The 21,331-nt window shown below is 47.9% G+C and overlaps 1 protein-coding gene across 1 annotated transcript in view; it reads right to left on the reverse strand.

Moving 5' to 3' along the window:
• Slc7a1 (solute carrier family 7 member 1) overlaps positions 1-21,331 on the reverse strand; it is a 75,837-nt gene that overhangs the window by 40,113 nt on the left and 14,393 nt on the right. Inside the window, exon 2 of the mRNA XM_026388381.2 lies at positions 1,066-1,163. The gene's annotated coding sequence lies outside the window, so the exon portion shown is untranslated. The remainder of the gene's footprint in view (positions 1-1,065; positions 1,164-21,331) is intronic.

The raw sequence follows: 21,331 nt of genomic DNA on the forward strand, positions 1-21,331 counted from the left end.
AAGTTTATTTGGGGCTCATGGTTTCAGAGGTCTCAGTCCACAGACTGCCACTTCATTGCTCGGTGCCTGATAGGAAGTCCAGTATCACGGCAGAAGGGTGTGGCAAAGTCGACAATTAGAAAGCAAAGAGGGCTCTCCTCCTGAGGGACAGAACATATACTCCAAAGGCATGCCCCCAGGGACTTTCTTCCTCCAGCACACCCTACCTATCTATAGTTACCACCAGCTCATCCATTCAATGGGATTAATGCATTGATTAGGGTAAGGCTCTCATCACCCAGTGATTTCACCTTGAAACTTTCTTGCATAGTCTCATACGTGAGCTTTTGGGGGACACCTCATATCTAAGCCATAACACTGCCACATTCCCCACTCTGAACTCCCAGGCTCAAACAAACTGAGCTACAGCAGCTTCTAGTAGCCCTGAAACCCAGGAACCAGCCAGTGTAGAATTCTTCAGTGAAAGCCTGAGGAACTTCAAAATAGTACTTCAAAAGGAAGGAAATTGGAACTGGCCCTTGACCTTGAGATATGCAAAGTCTCCAGAAGTCAAGAAGGAGCACCCAGAGCAGATGCCACTGCGCTGTGCAGAGAAATCAAAGGCTCAGAGCAGCATGACATAGCACTGCCCAGGCACCTGGCCAGGACTGAGGAGGGGACAGCCTGAAGCTAATCCCAGAGCATGCCCTGGTGACCACTCTTGCTAGAAGAACTTGTCAGCTTCGGGGCATCAAGAGTTCTGTGTGAGGGAAATGTAGGGCTGTAAGACACACTAATGAGGAGGGCAACCCTGTTTCCTGCTGTGTCAGTGGGAACCAAAGGACTCAAGAAGCCTGAAGAATTTTAAAAAGAAGACAGAAATAGGGGTGTGGTTCAGTGGTGGAGCACTTGCCTGACAAGTGGAAGGCCCCGGGTTCCATCCCCAGCACAGAAAAAATAAAAGAAAAAGATTTAAAAAAAAAAAATGACTTAGGTCTTCAGTTGTCAGTTAACTTGGGTCAAAAGTGAGTAACAAATTCTAGCACAGAGAGATCACCTGGTGGGGGGCTGATGGGCACACTGTACCTGGAACCGAATGTGAGGACTTGTCACCTTCTCCCAAGAATTACTGGGACCTGGCAGCCAAGACGTCTCTGGAGGGCTCTGACGGGGGCTTCAGACTCCTGCAAAGCAAGGAAGAGCTGTCAGATGCTTTGTTTGGCCCCAAAACCTCCGACAGGCTGGCGGAGGGAGGAGAGAGTCGCTCAGCACTGCAGCAGGCAGACCGCCAGCTGCGAGGCCGACTGATGACAGGGGTCCACAGGGGAGGCAAGAAGGTCCCCTCGCAGGCATCGACCAGGCACAGGGAATAATGGGGAAAGCCAGGGGGCTAATGGGAAATCAGACTAGATGACCCAGCTGGAGATTCCACCATTTCACCTGGACCAACGGAGGCTCCCATTTCAGAGAGGACCACGTAAGTGTCACACAGGCTATTTCCACAAATACAGGGCACAGAGGTCAAGGTCCTGGGCAGGGGTTGGGGCAGAAAGCCACAGCTGGTTTCTTCAATCTGACTCCAACTCACATAATTGGCCTTTGGTGATGGAGTCCTGGATGGGCCAGCCGGCATGTCCGTGCCAAGTCCAAGCCCACCCTTAAACACCAGCAATCTAATGAAAAACAGGACTTGGTGACTAGAGGGTGGCCTGCAGTCCCAGAGGGAAAGGCACTGGAGCTGACCGCGGCCTGGAAGTGCCTGTGAGGCTTAATGAAGCTGCCCGAGTGCGACTGGCGCCACATGTGAACCCAGAGAGGAATCTCATTACGCCAAGAGTGCAAGCAGCGCCCACCAGCAGCTGGAGCAGCCAGGGATCTCCAACCAAGAGAATCCTGTTCTGTTCCCACCAAAACCTTCTGCACATCGACAGTGACATTTCACCCCTTCCCACTTTCTATTTTGGAAATGCCTGAGCTTACAGAAAAGTTAAACGAAACCCTTCACTTATTAAAATTTAACATTTTGCCATTTTTGCTTTATCTTTCTGTAGGTAAATACACACCTGCCCCCATGAACCATGTGGTCAGTGAGCTGTAGCTGTTCCGGGCATCTGACCCCTGACCTCTAGGGATTTCAGTCAATAACTTCTCAGAATGACACTGTCCCGCACAATCGTAAGGACCTTATCCCACCAACAAACTGAGCATTAATCCAATCACATCCAAACACAGCCCATGATCAAATGTTCCTGAATGTCACGTTGGTGCTATTGCTGGACCCGCATGTGCCACAAGAGGACTGAGGGAAACGAAGGTCAGGGAGGTCAGGTTCACAGCTCAGCAGGGAGACAGTCCAAGCGTCCAAACAGCCTACTGCAAGCTGGGCACCAAGGTGGGGATTCACGATGTGCCGGCAAAAAGCAGCTGCAGGCCCAGGGATGGCTGCTGCAGTGAGGTGACATGTGGAGAGCAAGTTCACAAACACAGAAGGAAGGAGGCAGGAATGTTCCAGAGAGTGGGAAACGAGTGCAAAGATGAAGAAGCTTGAGTGTGACCGATGTGATGATGACCCCCAAAATGTCCATGTCCTTTGATAGGCCAGGTCACCTGGCCTATTCAGGTTGCAGAGGGAACGAAGTGACCATCAGCATCACTAGCTTTGAGTAGGTAAGGGGAAATCCAGGCACGGTGGCACACGCCTGGAATCCCAGCTACTCAGGAGCCTGAGGTAGGAGCATCCCAAGTTGAAAGTCAGCCTGGACAACTAACAAAATTCACGAATATATAAAGGGACCACGAGCCAAGGAAAGCAAGCAGCCTGTGGGAACAGAGAGGCAGGGACAGAGATTCTCCCCCAGAGTCCCTAGAAAGAGACACAGCCCTGCCAACTCTTAGATCTGTGCCCATCTCAGACTTCAGATTGTAAGGTAATAAATTTGTGTTATTTAACCCACTTTAAAAAAATTGTAAAAGGTTAAAAAAAGGGTAGAAACTGTCAGAGCACTGGGCTCTGGGAGTAAAGTCGTCAAATTCTCCTGCTAAGACAGGAAAGCCACTTTATTCTCACGGAAAAGAGGGAGAACCAAGAGTCGTGATTAAGGTTTGTTGTCTGGGGAGGTAACTCTGGAGCTACAGGGACAAAATCTAGAACTGACATTCATTGCCAAGGATGAAAGATGAGCTTGAAGAAAAAAAAAAAATCAGAATTCTGCAAAATTTATAGCCATCACCGAGATTTCAACAGCTTTTGAAATTTGAATTTTCCAATGAACTCAGGATGATATTAACGAATGTGGCATTTTTAAAAAATACATGTGAAATGCAGAGATTTATAAGATCAATGTGGTTAAGTAAAGCAGGAAAATGCACGGGTAAAAAGACTGATTCAAAGTGTAAAACATCCATGGGTCTTAGAGTGTAAAAAGCTCATTGAGGGTTTCAGACTCCACAGGGGAACCGACTCCTGGCTGTAGAGGTTTGATGTAATCACAGTTATCTGAAAGAGATACCATGGGTTGGGGTGCAGCTCAGTGGCAGAGTGCCTCCTTAGCCTGCAAGAAACCCAGGTCAATCCCTAGCACTAACAAAAAAGGGGAAAGAAAGCTACGAAAGCATTCACCCTTTTCTAAGAAGGTACCTTGGAGGCCATATTTTCTTTACATACCAAGCTAAAACAACACATCAAAACTGACTGAATGCAGAGGCAGACATAGAATCCAGATAAGGCTGGGGATGTCATTCAGTGGTAGATCCCTTGCCTGGCATCCATAAGGAAGCTCTGGGTTCCATCCCCAGCATGGGAAAAAAAGAAAAAAGACTTAAGTTTCTTTGATGAAGCTAAGCATTAAATCTATAAGTAACATAGATGCCACTCTTTCTCACTGGATCTTTTTTTGTTTTGAAAAACTGTTAATTTTTCATAAAAACAACATTTACAGTTAACATGAAATAGTTTTTCGTTGTCATTTGTGGAAGGACCAATATACGATTGTCCTAGATCATCATTTTTGAATGGCAAATACTGATAGATACAACGCACACAAGCAAAAGCCCCTTGGAGTCCTCGGGGGTCTTCAAGAGAGAGCAGGAGGGGTGCTGAGACCACACAGTTTGAGAACCACGGCTGGAAGTGTTGTCCACCGAAATGAACACAGACAGCCAAGCTGAATGCAGGCTGGACACGGGGAGGCAGGAGGGCCATGAATCGAGCAGGCTGCCCAAGGGATCCTCGCTGCAGTCACATTCTCCTGCCATGGTTTAAAAGCCCTTCATGCTAAACTGAAGTCCCAGGAAAGGCCCGCCATCCGCTAATCCAGGACGGACTCAGCAGGATTAGCGGGACTGGAATGCACGGCGAACCTTCATCAGGACTGCTTCTCTTAATCCAAGAATGTTCCAGGCGGTCCAATCTCATTTCCCAGATTCGAGAATTCCTTTGTTAAAAGCAGAATAAAGAAAATGCTTTACCTCACACCCAAAGAATTCAATTTCGTTTATTTTATACATCTAGCCAGCAGCGTTCCAACACTGCCTTCGACAGGCTTCTGGGAGCAGTGGGGACTGTGAGACTGTGACCGTGACCTCAGGTGGCTGTATGGCCGCATGTTAATAGTGGACACCTGGCACACACGGGCAACCCACAACACACTGCATCGACCAATGATTTACAAGTCAGAAGGAGTCGGGTCTTTCCGTGAAGTACAATGGAAGCACCAACTAACCTTGTCCTTGGATTTGTTTGGTAAACGTAGTGCCCAACTTCCTGGTAACGTACAGAGCCACTTTGCTCAGGAAGGAGTTTGTAGAACATTCTTCATTCCACAAGTATGAACCGAGTGCCAGGACTGGGGACGCAGCAGGGAACAAGCAGTCCCTGTCTTTGCAGAGTTTACGTTGGATTATTGGGATTATCTCTTCAAAACAATAAGCATGCATGAGACACTAACCGGAAGTGGCACACTCTGGATCCCCCAAAGCAACTCCAGGGAATAAGGAGAGAGTCCAGAACTGTCCTGAGGATTCTGCAGTCCCGTGGGGTGCGCTGAGAACGGACCCCCTACTTGCTATGCCTCTTGCTATGCAGACACTCTGAGTTCACACTCACAGAAGGATCTGGAGAAGCACACAGAACTCGACAGTGACTCCTGTCTTTCAGCCTTCCGGTCTGGAAAGGCAGTGCTGGTGTGGGAATTTTAAAGATATGTTCGTGTGTTGAAGGCTTGGCACTATCAGGAGGGGGTAGAACCTTTAAGAGGTGGGGCCTACTGGTCTTCTGGTCATTGCAGGTGTACCCTTGAAGGGGAGAGCTGAACCCCAGCCCCTTTCTCTCTTCTGCTTCCCAGATATGAAGGGAGGGGTTCTGCTCTACCATGTATTTCCTCCATCATGTGTTGCCTCACCATAGGCCCAAGGCAACCAGGCCAATCAGTCATGGACTGAAAATCTAAAGCTGTGAGCCAAAACAAACCATTTCTCTTTTTCAAGTTAATTATCTCATGTATTTTGTTACAGTAACAGAAAGTTAACACACTACATTTCAGATTCATCTAGACTATTATTAGGTGAAATGAAATATTCAAAAGGAACAGTTTTGGACAGTGACCAGAAACATGTTCCCACTTCCACAGTTCTGTCACAGCACCATAGTCCCACTTACCATTTTCTCATTGACAAAATGTACTGTCTTCTACCTGGCAAGAGTGGGTTTTACAATTGTCAATCACGGTTCCTTCTACAAATTCATAGAACAGATTTCACTGTCTGCTTGAGAATATGAGTATCTTGCCTCTTTTAATTTCTTTTCTTTTTACATTAACAGATAAAAATATACATGCATTTACTGTGCACAGCGTATTTCAAAGTCTATGCACATTGTGGAATGACTAAATCTGGCTAGTTAACATATACACTGCCTTGCATAGTTATCATTTTTGTGGTATTCTCCTCATCTCATGTCCCTCCTGATTCCACCTTTATTTGGGACCTATACCAGCTTCTATCCATCCCCTAAGGAAGCAAAAAAATTTAAATGTGAAAGTTGTTTGAGAGACCGCACATCTATATAGAGAGATTTGTGGTTCTACAATACTTATGAGGGGGTAAAAATCACAAACTCTAAAGGAAATGAGGTCAAGGAGACGACAGCAAGATAGTCATCCTATCCCAATCCTTCTACAACTAAAACCACCCCAGCCCTCTCTTCACCCACACCATGTGGCCCCAAATCTGACGATTCCTCCTTCCTGTGAGATGCAAAATGCTCAGAAATCTGAAGATAAGCAGCTTAAGTAGAATGGTGGCTAGAGACACTGGGAGGGATAGATTTTGGCTGTCACAATCGAGGGAAGGGGGTCAACTAGCAGGCAGAGGCCGAGGATGCTGCTGAATATCCTACAATGCAGGGCAGCCCCTTCCAAAGAATTATCCATCGTGGCGAGGTGGAGAAACTCTGTCTCACTGCACAGAACTGGGGGCTGCCCATGTTCTACAGGTGGAACTGACTTGAGCTGTTAAATGATTCACTACTGACATTCTGAGAACCACCGCCACAAACAGCGTCTGCAAATGTGCACACATTCCTGAGAAAGCCAGACCTTGTCATCACATCCCTGGTGAGCTCTGGACGTCCCCAAAGCAGCACAGGGAATAACTAAGAGGCAAGCCGAGGAAGACAGAGGTAAAGGATTAAAAGACGGAGTGCGGACGAAGACAGGCTTCCCCTACTAATCCGGATTCTCGTTTCGAGGAGTGAGCTGTCTTCTAGAACGGCTGGAGGGAGGCTGCGTCTGAAGAGGTGGGTGGCCAGGGACCTGCTGGTGCTGGGGGCCTGTCAGGCGTCTCCAGGGTGCTCACGACAGCCTCCTGGCAGGACGCCCAGCCCCACTTCACAGACAGGCGCTGCCACCAAGGGAAGGGAGAATTAAGGCCCAAATGCCATCTCATCAAAACACCCTGTTGCCATCAAAGACAGCGCTCTGGCGTGGAGTAGAAGCAGCTTTCACTGGTCAGAGGCCCTGTTCCCAGGGTGGGGAAGGCAGCTCCTCACCCAGGGACACTGTCCTGGCCAGTGAGCCGTGACCTCTTTATTCAACACCTAATCATCTGTAAAACAAAATCGTAGTTTTAGGAGGTTGAAGGGACCAACTAGCCATGGAATGCAGAGATCTTCTTGGACTGTCAAAGGAAAAAATGGCTAGGGCAGGAAAAGAGTGGGAGAAAGAGTGGGAGAAAGAGGAAGGGAGGGCTGGGGCCCCAGGAAGGAGGTCTGGAAGGACACACTGATTTTCCACTCGGTCATTTCCCAACCAGCCTCCTGATTCCGCCTCTGACCCAGCGACAATAAATGCAGACGTGAAGTCAGAGCGCCCCTGACATAATGATGATGAAAGCACCTACTATCATAACTACAATAATAACACCAAGCACCTACCGTATACCAGTGCCCTCTCCTGAGGCACTCTAGGTGTGCGACCTCACTTAACGCTCAAACCAAGCCTTTGCATTTACACAGCCATCACACCACTGCACACGTGAGAAGCCCGGCTGTGTAAAGTGGACACAGAGTGAAGACGGGGCTCGAACCTCAGGGTGTCTGGCCCTCCATGATTTTCAATACTAGCAAAACTCTTCCTGAGACTTACAATAAGTCCCCTGGGGCTGCGGGCCATAATGTAATTACAGTGAAAGTTTAATTGAATACAAGGATGATCCTCCCACTTAGCAAATACACTGAGATGCAAGGGAACAGGAGGCAAAGGTTTTGAAGCTGACATCGGTATCAACCTGCCAACCACAGAACACTGAAGGAGCTGGACGAATTATTCTGAATCTCAGTTTCCTCACTTCTCCCAATGGGGAAGCTAAGCTCACGGAACTGTAGGAATCCATAAGTGGAGATGATGCATATGAGCCCATGAAGCACTTTTTGAAATACATACGTTTGGGGGAATTTCGCGGAGTACACGACACGATTCCAGAAGCGCTTTCTCTTGGTTTTCATTCTGCTCTTAGCGGCCCTGGCTCTGAGCTCGTGTTTTGAGATTTTCCTGCCAAAACAGTCACACAAATAGCTACATGCAGCCAGGGGGAGCTGCTATTTAAAGAAATTCTCCAGTTTCAATGAAGAATTGTTTGACATGTAAATAATCAGCTCTTAATTACACAGTTTGTCCATATTTTAAAAGAACTATTTCATTAACGAGCTGCTCCGGTAAGACAGTGGCCCAACGACCCGATTTTGGACATAGGACATGGCTGTCTGCCCGTGACTTAACCAAGAATATAAAACAGTCTTTGCCAGCAAGGAAAGAAGGTGCGACTGGGAAGGTGAGAACGCTGCATACTTCAGGGCCGTCTCCAACACGAGCAGCAGAGAGAGCAGAGAGGCCCGGGGAATGTCTCCGGGGGCTCAGGGACAGTGAGGGTCTAGGCCAAGCTTCTTCAAGGTCTCTTCCATCTCAATGATGGTTTTCCCTAAAAATACAGGCTCACACACTTGGACTCCAGGCTGGTGCACTCTCCCATGACTTAGTGAATACAATCTATGATCCTTATGACACAGGACCCACTTATTCTGGGCTAGGGCCCAGAAGGATTGACAGAAGATCTACCACCATGGAAATGAGTCCCCCTGTGCATCCAGCTGTGCCCAGGAGAGGTTCCTGGGAAGGACGGTGGCCCTCAAACCCGCCCAGTGGGTTCCCGCCCAGGATGCAGACAGACGCTAGCCTGCCTTGCTATTTCCCTTCTACCAATTCTTGGGAAATCCTTCCAAGTTAACCCCACCCTCTTCCTCTTGCCCAAGCAGCATCTACACAGAGAGGCGCCCTACGATTCTAGACAGAGGACCCATTTCCCTATCTAGACCTTGACAACTCCCAGAAGATACTGAGTTTGCTTCTTATCAACCCACCTTTTTACCAAGAGAAGGCCCGAGTCACTTCCCTTTCTGGGGCTCAAGAGATGGTGAGGATTTTCATCAAAACTCAAGAGGAAGGTCGAGGGTGTCGCTCGATGGTAGAATTATTGCCCAGCATGCACCAGGCCCTGGGTTCCACCCCCAGCAAGGCCAAAAGAACAAACAAAAAAAGGTAAAAATAAAACCTAGAAGAAGAATACTGACCCAATACTGTGAATATACTGAACGCCACTGAACTACATGAGCTCAGAAATGGTTGGGGTGGTAAATCTTACACGTATTTTACCACAATTTTAAAATGCTCATAATTCAAAAAAAAAAAAAATGTCACGAAGGTTAAACATAGAAGTTTAACTCAGGTTTGCCTCAGATGTCTCAGCAATTCCACTCCTAGGTTTATACCCCAAATAATTCATGCAAAAACATGTACAAACACTCACGGCACCATTGTTCCTAACAGCTACAGCCTGGGAACAACCCACATGTCCACCGAATGATGAACAGATCCAATGTGACAGACCCACACATACCACGGGAGGTCACTCATCCACAGAGGTTCTGACACATGCTACAACACGGAGAGGCCTTGAAAACAGTAAGTGAAAGCCAGTCACTAAGGCCACAGGTTGGGTGACTCCATTTATAAGAAATGTCTCCAACAGTCACAGAAAGGAGATTAATGGTTGCCTCAGGCTGGGGTGGGGATACAGGGAGGGAATGGAGAGGAACTATGAATGGTAGGTGGGGCTGGGGGAAGAAATCATTCTAAAATTGTGCTGATGGTTGCATAACTCTGCATCTACTAAAACCCAGCAAATGCATATTTTAATGGGGGAGTTTTAGGGTGTGTAAACTGTATTTAAAAAGCTGCTGGAAAGAAAGCTAAGAGGAACCCATTCTGTGAGGAGCTACAGGATCGGTTTCCTATTGATGGTGCCCAGGCCAACCCAATGCCTTCGACACCAGCTCTGCTGTTCCCTCGGGGCTCTCCCCCACACACTTCAAACCAGCTTCAAGTCAAAACTCTCATCCCCCACCCCACCCCACCCCACCCCACCCCACCCCACCCCCAAATTAATAATTGTGGCTCCAGCTCCAACTGGTAAGAGGCTCTCCACTCTATTCACACAGCCGTTTATTATATGTAAAGCCGTTTTGCTCTCGGAGTTTCAGGAACGTGGAATCAGCTCCTGTGTAATAAACCCTCCCCACCAGCACTGCCTCATCTTCTATTGTGGTTCTGTGGTGAATGCAAGCTCCCATCTCAACACGCAGCTTGAGCAGTTCACGGTGACAGAGGACAGCATAAAAATTAAGGCATACTGCAGCATCTGTTGGTTTAAATAATGTAATATATAACATACAGAGTTTCCACGCTTTTAGCTCCAACAGAGTGCAGGGGAGAGGGAAGCCCTCTCGTGTACGCCTGTGGTCCAGGATCAGGGAAAATGGGATGCTTTAAGAGGTAACGAAGAAGAAGTTTTTGTAAAAGCCCATCAGGCAGGAAGAAACGGACACCTCCTGGCCCTGATATGGTACTGATACCAGAGGCCATCAAAGGGCACTCTTAGGGCAAATAAGGCACCAGGGAGGCTGGAAGAAACACCCAGCTCAGGGAGGCGAAGGCAGACTTGGGGACACTTCCCATGCTGAATGCTGGGGACGCTCACAGGGCTCGGTGACGGCCCCTCCACTGCCAACACACACCTGACTGGGACTTCTGCCATTCTCCTGGGAGCGTGGGGCTGCTGGGTGGAACACCCTGCAGGCAGTTCCACCCACCCTTTCCCTCCCACGGAGGCATCACAGCGTGGCGGAGGCACTAAAGATGCCCATAAAGACAAACCAGCCTGGAGGTGGCCTGGAGCCCAGGCGGGCGGCACAGGTCCAGGAACGAGGAGCTGGTGCCGCCCTGTCATCACCGAAAGGAATTGAGCAAGCACTCGCAAGCCCTGCCACTGAATTTCTGCACTTCTTTTATAGACTTATTAAGAGTAATTTGTTCTCCCGCAGCTAAAGCACTAGCTAGTTGCTACGATTCCACACAGGAACAGTTAGGGACTGTGCTGACTGGAACAGTTAGGGACTGTGCTCACCGTGGAGGGTCCAGTGCCCCTGAGCTTCCACGGGGAGGGGGAGGATGGCCGGGCATCCCACACCTGGCATAGGTCAATCCAAGACTTCACCATAAACCAGCTCTCTTTTCCAAGACTTCACCATAAACCAGCTCTCTTGTGCAAAATGGTCCCAAGAGGCTACATAAGAAACATGAAATAATCAAAGAAGGCAGTGCCAGGCAGGAAGGAGAGCTGCTCTAATCCACTCCAATCCACAGTCTGGGTGGTATGTACACCACCATTGATATTTTCCCCTAAGGGAATCGACCTCTTTATCACCTAAACAATTAAAAAAAAAAACCTACATATTACTCTCATAAATGGAGCACCACAGAATTATCAGAAGTCAGATGTTAAACTCACCTCCATCACCCAGTTTCAGAGACAGCCACCTTGTGGGGACTCTGAAGGCTGCAGCCTAGGGTGCCCTGGATGTGTCTCCTACCTACCTTTTTCCAATTCACAGTGGGATTCAACACACCATTAAAACAGAAAAGTTTCTCCCAGCCCTAAAACCTATCCTACAGACAGAAGCCCCCACCGAGCAGTGAGGCAAACCACCATCTGCTCCAGGAACTCAAAACTACGGCACATGGCCCGATTTAAGACTGACCCCGAATTAAGAATGGTTTTGTTTTTATGTTAAGGTTCATATTTTAAAAGGGGACAAAAGAGCTGAAGTTGTGGCTCAGCGGTAGAGCACCTGCCTCACGCATGTGAGGGACTGGGTTTGATTCTCAGCACCACCTATAAATAGATGAATAAAATAAAGGTCATCAACAACTAAAAAAATAAAATAAAAGTAACAAAAGAGAAGGAGGAGGAGGAGGAGGAGGAGGAGGAAGAAAGAGATGACGACCATTCCAACAGAGGCACATGTGGCCTGCAAAGACTGAGATACTTGTGATATGGTCCTTTATAGAACTCGCTTGCCAAACCCCTGGGCTCATCTGTGCCATGTGAACTCAAGTTCAAGTGCACGGAGTGACGTGGAGGCACTCTGACACAGGTCTGCAAGCTTCAGAGTGAAAGAAGATTTCCAAAGAAGCTGCTTTCCAATGCCTTCCAAATGCTGCTCTGTCTTGTCACTGTGACATTTTAAGAGCGTCTGGTCAAGAAGAAGAAGAAAAAAAAAAAAAAAAGAACGTGGGGCTGCATCACTCATGAACTTGCTTCTGTCCTCAACTCCACTGAAGGTACCCGTCACATCCACTGGCCCCAGAGCCACGTCCCCACCCGGGGCTCACCTGTGTGACTTCACTCCGGCCGACCTACCTTCATCCTTGTCTCTCTGGGAAGATGAAAGGAGGGAGGCGAATGAAGGAGACCCCGCTTCGAGGTGTCTGATGTGACATTACCCATCACACAGCCAGCTGCAGTCACCAAACCTTCTCCAGGTCCAAGATGCTGGAGGTGCCCAGGGAGCCTCCCTCACTACCCTAGGCTACTGACACCCTGCCCTGCTTTTGTAAGTAGTTGCCTCATTAAACTCATCTCAAATTGCCCAATTTGAGAATGCCACCTGTTCCCTGCAGGGCCCCTGATGGCTAGTGTTAGGGACAGTGAGCTCTGGGTGCCTGCAGTTACTGATGACAACTCACGGAACGCAGGCCCCCTCCCAGGAGGATGGCTTGGCAGTGTGGTACTGAGACAGCCTCCTTCCTGTTACACGAGCTGCTCCAGGAGACCAACAGCCACCACCGCAGTCGCAAAAGTTCCTAGAGTCTGGTGATCACTGTATCATCAAAACAACTATCTGGTTTTTTTAAAGTTCCTCAATTTAACAGAATGACATCTGAGCAGCTAATAGGCTGCAGACGCGTTGCTAGGTCTTTCGTGCACTTAGAAACTCAGCCACCAAGCCTCACTTCACAAATGAGAGCAAGGAACCTCGAGTGTCAATCGATGGTGCTTATCCCAGCTCTCGGTGGCTGGGACGGGCGTCATCCCAAAGGTCTCTTCAGTCTGCCCGGATGCCACCTTGGACCCACCTTCGAGGCTGGCCAGGATCCAGCCAGTGACACCTCTCAGCAATCTAATCTGTCCAGACGTCCTGGTCACATTATAGCAATAAAAGGGAAAACAGGACCAGGGAGGAACGTTTTCCCAAATAACAGAAAATCCCTGGCAGCCCCATGCATATAACTGCAGCCCCTGGGTGGGCCAACAGGCGAGAATATCCAGCAGAGCTCGACCCGAGTGTGAATCCTGGGAGGTCCAGTCACGCCATTTCCATGGCATAAAACAAATGACCAGTATGCTACATGCAGAGGTCCCTCTCCTGAACCTTCTCTGCTCTGAACGGCATGGACAAGGATGCCAGGGCCTGCTGTGGATCTGCAGCTACTACCAAACTGCATCATTGAAATGGAGTGTTCACTGAATGGAAGAATTTTCATGTCACATTTTTATCAGCTCACAGATCTGAAGAGGTATCAGAAACCCTATCAGACCCTGGCTGTGTGACCTTGGACAAGCCACTAGATGTCTCTGTTTCAGTTTTCCTACATGAAACAGGAATCATGACTTGGGTTCACCTACACCTCCATCCCTACCCCAGGCCTATCTTGTTCCTAATGTGAGGATCAAGGGACAGAGGCAAGATAGAGGTTAAAAATCTCAAATTAAACTGGGGAAAGTTTAAGGGGAAGTTGCTTAACTTCTTTGAGCTTACTCTTTCATCTCTGCAAGATGAAGAGGGTCAAAAGAATTAATGTGTGTAAAGTACTGAATACGTCAGGCATGAGTGAGTTCAATAAATTTGCAGTATTATTAGCTTCTTAATCTATGAGAAGTCTTACTAGTAGCCAACTTTAAAAGTGCTATGAGGATTAAGTAACCCAAATAACGGATTTACAGTATGAAGGGATTTTGTAATTGACAAACACTATACAAATATGTGGTTTAAAATTTTAAATTTACTCACATATAACTAATTAGAACAAATTTTTTTATTTATTTTTTTTAAAGAGAGAGAGAGAATTTTAATATTTATTTTTTAGTTTTTGGCGGACACAACATCTTTGTTGGTATGTGGTGCTGAGGATCGAACCCGGGCCGCACGCATGCCAGGCGAGCGCGCTACCGCTTGAGCCACATCCCCAGCCCTAATTAGAACAAATTTTGAAAACTTAAATTACAAGGGCTAGAGGTGTAGCTCAGTGGTAGAATGCTTGCCTAGAATGAAGGAGGCCCTGGGTTCAATTTCCAGAATCACCAAAAACAAAAAAAGTGATTAGATGTATTTCCATCTGCACTAATTCAGAAGGCACAAGATTTGACGGCTATTGTCTGGAAATATTAAAACTGAATTTAAACTATTAAAAGTATGAACAAAATGGATAAACCTGAAAAGCATAACTAATAATGACTCAGGTTTTTTAACACCAAACTTTCATCTTCAAATAATTAAATATTTGAACTTCCCAGTTTTCTGCCCTTGGCCGTGACCTGGGGGGTTGGCAGTGACCATGGCCATCGTGAATGTCACCGTGTGCCATTCAGACTCCATGAAGTAAACACACGTCACCTGCCGTGGGTGACGCTTCAGCCGGAGGCCCTGTCACCTCAGTCTGGCTTGGGCCAAATCTGAAGCCTGAACTTGCATTAAGAAAAGGAGACGGCTGCGCCAGTTCCGCTGTGAGGTGGATTCTCCAGTCTCTCGCGCTCTGAAGTCAGGCAGAGAGGCCAGTCCTCCTTCCGGGAGGCCTGCATGGTCACAAAGCCCAGTTATTTGTTTTGCCAACCCGTGTGTATACACTGATGGAAACGTCTGCTTCCCCGTCCCGCCTGACGTCTCTGCAGACACATGATCACAGAAGGGCTGCGAGGCGTTTGTTTTGCCCGCATCCCCTCCGGCCTTTTAACTTACATCTCTGTCCACTTATCAGCCACTCTTTCTTGTTGACCTTTATGTGTACAGTGTTGCTTCAGAAACCTTTTTCCAAGGAAAGGTCAAAACAAAAAGTCACTGGGAAGGATGCCAGGTGGCCAGCAGCCAGAGAGGCAGCGCCCAGACCTGGGGCTACAGGTGACACGTTGACGCAGGCACAGGCAGGTGGACAGGGCTGGCCGCGAGCCCGGCCCCAGGGCAGCTCGCTCTCCAGGCCACCTGCAGCCGGACAAGCCCAGTGCACGGGCCCAGACCCCAGTGGCCGAGCCAGGACCCTTCACTCAGGGGTACTCGCTGTGTCTCCTCCTCCAGGCACACCCTCCCTGAGGAGCTGTGGGTGACAGATAAAGTTGTAGACGTGGCCCCCGTCCCCAAGAGGCTCATGATTCAACTGAGGAGAAAAGACATAGAAGAAAGCAAAGGAGAATGTCAGAAAGAGGGATGGGAAACGGGAAGACCCCGCTCAGGATGACTGTCCTGGGATGTGGTGGGAGGAGGAGGGAGGAGCTGATTGGACAGATGATCTGACAGACAGGACGGAGCGGATGCAGTCAGTTATGGACTCGGAGGGGCAGGAGTCAGGTGAGTCAAGGTTAACTCTCAGACCTCCAAATCTTCAAGACTGGAAGAAATCCCAAGTTGGGATCTGCAGGTGCTGAATTTGAGCTGACACAGAGACCTAGGTAAGACACCGTGACCCTGCCACTTAGACCCCGCCAGTGTGCAGCGTATCGAACGGCTGGTGGATGAAGGTAACTGGAAATCTGCGTGGGACTGCTGTCAGCATTGCACAGAGCAGCCACCAGCCAAATCAATCAGAAACAACCAGCCAGCGTCACAGGCAGAGGCCAGCTCTGCTTGGTCAAAACGCACGTCTGCCAAATTTGACGGACGCAGACTGGGCACTGAAGGAACAAGAGACAAAAGAAAACAGTGGCAAAAGCTAAAATCCATCTGAGCCATCTGCAGTGGGCAAATGGCTGATAAGGGCAGAAGAAACTTCCATAAAAACATAACTGGGAAATCATCTATTCTGGTAAAAATAACTTCATAAAAATAAAAAGTTTAAATGGTTCATCTGCGCTCTAAAAACCTAAAACCTTAGACTGAAGTCCACTAAGAAAATTATTTTCATTGAAAATTCCCTGAAGACATATCTCTGATAAAATATTTTTTGTTCCTAAGAGTCAAAATATCCTCAGATCCAAAAAGCGTTGTCCAAATGCTCTGTGTCCAGCAAAGCAGATGGACATACCTGCCACGCAGCTAGGCGTGTGAGACTCTGCACCCAGGACTACAGACACTGGCTCACCAGAGGCAAGAGGAGCTTCCAGGAGGCCAACAAGGCTGTCCGCAGGACCAAGGGAACAGCCACATTTCAGAAGCTGAAGAAGGAAGTATCACAATAACAAAGGGGAAACGAGCAAATCTAAGGACTTCAAAGGCAGGCGGACTTCTACGCCACCAGAGTGTCCAACTCTGTCTGCTGCCCTTGAGCCCCACACCCTCACCTTGCCAAGCGTGCCAAGAGCCAGGCAGGGCACACCTTGATGGTAGCCTAGTGTGTAGCCATCACATCAGATATAGGATGGCACAGGTAAATCTGAATATAAGTATATCCCAAGTAGATCATCATTATGTCCTAAGTATGCCAACATACAATCTTTCAGCAGTAAGAAGTTACACTAAAATAAGAATAATCATCATCATCATCATCATCATCATCATCATCATCATCATCCACTGCTAACCTATGATTCAAATTTAACTGAGCACCTTTTATTTGCTATGTCTTGTGCTGAGAGCTCAGGTCCTGCACCCTCACTCATTCTGGAGCAGGGCGAATGGTCTGGGCCAGGGGCCTGACTGTCACAGATCTCCACTCTAAAGGCACTCGGCAGACCACTCTAATAAGTAATGCCTGGCTTATGTGATAAGCCCTCCCGCCTGTGGATCTGTAGCAAGTGGCCTTTGAAAGATGCAGAAAAGGGAATAGCCAACCACATGAAGTAACTCAGACACAAGACGGGGTGACGACTGAGAGCAGATCCCTAGATTGCCTTAATAGAAAAAGGGTTACTATGAGTAACTAGCCTAGTGGCTACAGTTCAGTGTCCAAGGGATGAGGACTGGTAGCAAGAGCCTGACCTTCTCTAGAGCTCACTTAACCATAAGGAAACAGGGTTCAAGGCCAACTGCTGTGCTGTCACTGTATCTGCAGAACCTCAAGGAATGACTGCCCTTTAAGGGCAAGAAGTTTGGCAATTCAAAGTGGGCACCTGTAAAGCACCTGGCCAGTGTTTGCTGCAGGAATGAGGAAATGAATGGACACGGTAATTCTCAAAGAGCCTACCTCAAAATTTAAAATCGTACAATTGAAAACAAAGTCTAGAGTAAATCTTGACATTTCATGGTGCACCTGATATTTTTTATTCTTTAACTCGTCTGTCTGCTGAGGGTTACTTCCAGTACCAAACAAATGAATAAAACACCTGCCACCCCACCTGATGGAGCACATGGTAAGTTCTCATCAACAAAGCAGAGGAGCAAGGCCACCACCTCCCAGGATGCACTTTTTTCTCTGCCCCTTTTGTGTAACTATTGCAACTGTCCCTTAGTTAGGGGGAGCAGGAACATGTAACTAAACAAACATCTGAGAACACCACAATTTTCTTATTTATTATTATTTATTTTCTTATTTATTATTACTCAACCCAGTGCCAATTTCTCTTGATCTATGCTGGAAGAATTCCCAGGGACACCTTATCAAAACAATATACTCAAAGAAAAAAAAAAGATAAAGAGTGAGAGAGAAGATGACGACAACATATATTTTTAAAAGATAATACTGTGTACTCCTTTCAACCCATGATAAATCCCCAGTATATTTTCAGTTTTTCAAAAGAAGCTTTTATTTGCTTTATTACTGTCAACAATCTATTCCTCCAAACAGCCCAAAATTAGAATGACAAACAAATAATTGAGCCTGGACCAAGGGGAAGTGTATCTAGCTTTTGGATATGCTATTAAACACTACTCGGCTTAAAACAACTATGCCATGCTTCTAGCCCTAAACTGTTAGGTATTTTATAATACAGCTAAAAGAATTAAGCTGCAAATTGAATTTATGTACAAGTTAATCCATAAGGGTTTTGTGCCACTGCCCAAAAAAAATTTAGATTCCAAATGTAGTCTGTGTTCTTCTAATTTTTTCAACATGACACAAAGGAACACATTTCTGTCTTCACTAAAGAGACAGCCTCTGTGGTCAGCCGCTAGGGTCCTGCAACTTCCAAGGAAGGACCTATCAGCCAATCAGCTCCCTGTTCATAGTTGAAGACGGATTTTTTGAAAGTCATTTCTACCAAGTATTATCAACGGTCTGCCTTCTTCATGTTCCAGAATGGGCATAATCTCATGGGCCTGCAAAATCATCAGGAAATACAAAGCCCTCTGCAGGTAAAAAGAACCACCCAAATAGCTCAGATAAAAATGACCAATTTTCTAACAGCAGAGAACTACCTAATGCCACCAACATGGTCAACATGGTCTCACAATCTGGGATCAGTCCCTTGCTTCTTGGGGTCACCAACTCTCCAAAGGCCAGCACCAGTACCAACTTCAAATCAAACTTAAGCTTTGTGCAACTGCAGACAGAGAAGGGGAGGAGGGGGGTGTTCCAGAGAGTCAGCCTTACCTGTGCATTTGTGAAGAGGCCCTGGTAGGAGAGCGCCCAGGGGCCTTTTTAGACAACAGAGGCACCATCTCCAGCACCATGATGAAGTCAATGAAGAATAAAGAGAGAGGGAAGATCTACTGCCCACTCGCTAAGTGTGCAGGACCACACTGGCAAGTGGCCAGCCATTCCCTCAGTTCCCAGGCCCCAGGAAAGTAGGGGAAGGCTGGGAGCTGGTTCCTACATCATGTGCACACCAGAGCCAAGGCCTGGCACTGACACCTCTATCCCTCCACGTGCCACTCAGGTACTTCCAGTTCAGAGGAGTCCTTGCTGGGTTCTCTTTAAATGCCTTCAGAGAAGTGCTAATCTGGGTCTTTACAAATTCCTATATCCAGAGCACAACACAAGGCCCCTTCTAGAAGACAATGTCATATGTGATGTAGTCTTCTTTAACTGTGGTCTGAGGTGCTAAAGGTAGAATGGACCTGACAGTCAGATGGGCTCGAGGAAGCCACCTTCTCTCCGTGCAGGGAGTGGGTGGGGCGGTGGAGGAAGCAGCGGACCCAGGACAGGACAGAACAGAACAGGGTACCAGGCAGCAGTGTCCCCTGAGTGTGGCTGTGAAATCTCAAGGAAGGGAGGACATGGGAAAGAGAGGGCAAGTGATTCTAGAGTTTGCCTCCAAGAGGGGGTTCCTAAGTCAAACAAAGAGGCAGTGTCCACCTTGGAGTGCAACTCTCTCTACAATCCCAAAAGAATGTAAAAAAGACAGTTCGGATGGGGTCTGGGGGGCCAAGTTCACCCCTGCTCCTTTCTCAAACACCTGCCTGGGGAGCCAAGAACATCAGAAATAATATCCCGCTCAGACTTAGTCTACTCCAGCCAAACGTCCTGTCTTGGGACAAGTTCACAAAGCAAGCTTTGTGAGCAGGCATGTCCCACGATAGCACTGTCCAAAGATTCCTGATAAACCCCAAACACTCCTGGCCCCTGTGTGCTGTGCAGCCACAACCACGTTCTTCAGGAGTCTACCTCCCTTCCTCCGAACGTTTTCCAGGTTTGGTGAGTGTGTTACAAGCCACGCAAAGTCTTTTTTTTTTTTTTATTTATTCCAAAACATTTGCAAGACCTGACAAAGGACATGGCTGATTTTCAAAGCTGGTTGGTAAGTGTGGCCCATTTCGCTGTGGCCCATGGCATTTGAAACTCTGATCACATCTCTGACCCTTGGGGTATCACGATTCTTCCAGGCGACTCTTAGGAATGCTCTGCTATCCCCAAACAAAAGTCAAGGCTTCTTTGGTAACATAATCCTGATCACATTTCTGCCCAGAGAGCAGACATTGAAGACATCTGAACTTGGGCTGCAAAACTGAGGTGCCCTTTTTTCCTTCCCCTAAATCTGACTATTTGCCATCCTTTGTCCTCCTAAAAACCTTCCCTAACCTGGGGGCACTGCTCTGCACGCTCCTCAGTACAAGGGCATGCTGTTTTTATACGCACACATGTGCCTATGTGAGTAACAACGCCCTTTCATGGCTGGATCAGACCTGCTCAGCAAATCTAAAGGACCCTGGGCAAAATGTTGGGGCCAATGAAAAGCACCAGGTGTCCCACCCCCTGTCTCCAGGCTGAGTCTCTCCAGGAGTCCAGGGGAGACCAGGGAACAGCTGCAGAGGCTTTTACAAGGGCAAATGTGGTATTATCTCCTTGCAACGACAGTTTCTTCCTGGACAAGACTAAGAGCTGCGAGGTCACAGTGGGTATCCTCTTGTCCTACACCAGATATGCCTAGTGCTCCAGGCTCCTGAGGAGATGCATTCGGTACCTGCCGCAGGGCTAACAAGAGTCCTCTCATTCGGAGACACAAGACTTCCTTCCATACTATTTCCCTTTCCTCTGCATGCAGGACCTGGAGGCAGGCAGGAAGCCCTCTCTCGCCTTTCACATTGTGCTTTTCTTTACTCTGCCAGGGGGAAGTCTGTTGCTCAAGAGGTGGGGGAGAAGCAGAAGCAAGAGCACCATGAAGCCTTTGCCAAAGGCGCTTCGGGCAGAAGGCAGCTCTTGCTAGATTTTTCGTTACAGAGGTTCAGCAGGGCTTGACTGCTGCTTCTGCTGCTGCTGCAAGGCTTCACCCCCCCAGTCCACGCAGCGTGGGTTAACACAGGCAGGATTTCTTTCCCTTTCCTTTGATGAGGGCTGTCTGTATTTTGATGTGTAGGACTGGCTCATAAGTCTTTTGAAAAATAACCTCTGACAGGCTCCCTCTCTGGTGAGACAGTTTGGAGCTGAAACTTCTCATGGCCTCCCCGGGAGTCACCCTGCACAACAGAACCCTGCTGCCCAGCTCGACCCAACACCAGGAAGTGGCTGGCAGCCATCCGGAATGGATTAGCATCCACTAGTGGGCAATGAGACTGAGAAATGCTGCGTCCAAGACCACGCGCTCCCCAGTTGCAACAAGGAAACTTACCATTCCGGATGCAGAAGGTCTTCTGGAATAGTCCTTTGAGGGAGCACAAGTTTGGTGAACCACATGGACACTAGCTCCAGGTACCTTGCCCCCAGCCCCCACTTTATAAGAGTCATTGTGCCTTCTGGGAGTACCAGAGTCCTGCTCGGCATTTCTGGGCCTACGCAGACAAAGCCAAGATTCTCAATGACAACCTTTCATGTCCTAAGACCAGAACTCCTGTCCCCAGTACACCTGATCACTGTTACCCCTGGACACTCGCTTTCACATGTCA

Source organism: Urocitellus parryii, chromosome 2 (assembly GCF_045843805.1).
Source record: "Urocitellus parryii isolate mUroPar1 chromosome 2, mUroPar1.hap1, whole genome shotgun sequence".
Lineage (NCBI taxonomy): Eukaryota > Metazoa > Chordata > Mammalia > Rodentia > Sciuridae > Urocitellus > Urocitellus parryii.